The 1,909-nt window shown below is 40.3% G+C and overlaps 1 pseudogene; it reads right to left on the reverse strand.

Moving 5' to 3' along the window:
• Positions 1-941: 941 nt before the first annotated feature.
• The window catches only part of LOC101574051, a 4,457-nt pseudogene continuing 3,489 nt past the window's right edge, over positions 942-1,909 (reverse strand).

Here is a 1,909-nt window from a genome sequence, read left to right on the forward strand (position 1 = left end):
GGTTTGTCTTTGTTTAATCAACAATATAGCAGTTCTTTTCTTAAGAACTAGGTAATGAGCCAACCACACTGTACCTTACTCTCCCTAAATGAATAGTAATGGTTACATCATAAGAAAAAGATAAAGGCCTATAATTAGCATAACTAGAGCACTCAAAGAAAAATAGATACTAAGTAAAGAGATCCCATACTAGCAACAAAGTCTTTTTACTATAATTGACCCACAACTTTCAGTGTAAACACACACACACTCCAACACATGCATTACAAACATGAGAAAACAAGATACTTCTGAAAACACCCACCTCTTCCAAAGCCGATCCACTGGGAACTGATGGGAAAGAATACAAAAGCCAAACAGTTGAATTATATGAAATGAAAAAAGAGGAGCCAAAACCAAAACAATAAAGTCTGATGAGTTCAAATATGCTGTAACTGAACAGATAATGAACTTAATCAACAAAATGGTCAGTGAGCTGATAGAAAACACCGAAAGATAATTGAGATAAACAAAAGAATACAAGACATGAAAGACTATCAGAGAAAATTACAGGCCCATGGAAAGGTGCCAAAGAGAAATCCAGGAGATAAAAAAAAATTCTATTGCAAGTAGGTGTAGCAGAAGCAAACAGTGTGAAGACACAGTGCCAGAAGTAGAAGATGAGGTTGAAGGAAGTGACCATATGTGTGTAAATACCTTATCAATGATAAGAAACATGGAAAATGGATCTAACAGCTATTAGGTGATACAAAGAAAACTAATCTAGTTAACAGGAATTAGTGAAAACTCAGAATATGACACAAATGAGAATTAGAAACATTTTCCCCAAAAACAATATCACAATTTTTCAAGAACACAAAAAAAAGTAACTTACAGTAAGTGAGACATACAGAACTCCAAATAACCACAAGAGGAAAAAGGAAGTCCTCATTATGTCATAGTCAAAACTCCAGAAGCCCAACATAAGAATGTTCTCTTAAAACCTGTTAGAGAAAAGCAACAAATCAATTTTGAAGATAAGCCTATTAGAACTTATTTCTCAGCCGGCCAGATAGCTCAGTTTTGGGATCTGTGGTCTTACTGTGAATGGTTCTACCCAGGGAGATACGGTGGCAGGAATGAAAATATAGAAAAGAAGACAAAAGCTGGGCTAGGTGGTCAGTAGTCTGCCTGATGGGCAAGACTCACATGCCAGTACAATGGAACGTGCATTGATTTATACCTTTTGCAAAGTTAGTAACACATGACACAAGGTTGCTTAGTGACTAGTAGCCTACCTTAACCAGTCAGGATGCTTATCTCAGGACTGAGGTAGCTTGTTTGCTTTAGCCACTAAGACCTAGTCCCACCTACACACCTTTGACTGATTTTCCAGCTTCCAGGGCTCCCTACAACTCACTGGACTAAAGCAACTGCTTAGGTAGAGTGCAGAGGCCCAGTTTTGATCCCTGGCTTGCCATGTTGGCCCCACCCTTGAGGTGCACTAAGATGGCAATTGAAACAGGGTGTGGTGGCATGTGCCTGTAATCCCAGTACTTGGGAGGCTGAAAACAGGAGAATTACTACAAACCCTATCTATGTAGTTAGACCCTGTGCATCCCCTGTCATTAAAAAAAGAACTTATTTTTCAACATACTCTTTAAGGCCAGAAGAGTTTAGAGTGGAGTGTTTCTAGTCCCCAAGCCGCAGTACAGAAAAAGAAACAAAAGGGAATTCTTCCAAATGAGTCTAGGAGTGTCGGAGCTGCTGCCGCTGAGTCCGGATCTGAGAAGCGTGCACCCCGACGCCCGCCCCACGTGCATTCCCGGTTCCTCGTGGTTCTAAGTCCAAGATGGCCAGTCTCAAGGATCAGCTGATTGTGAATCTCCTTAAGGAGGAACAGGTGCCCCAGAATAAGATCACAGTTGTC

This window comes from Octodon degus, unplaced genomic scaffold (assembly GCF_000260255.1).
Source record: "Octodon degus isolate 3935 unplaced genomic scaffold, OctDeg1.0 scaffold00131, whole genome shotgun sequence".
Taxonomy (NCBI): Eukaryota; Metazoa; Chordata; class Mammalia; order Rodentia; family Octodontidae; genus Octodon; species Octodon degus.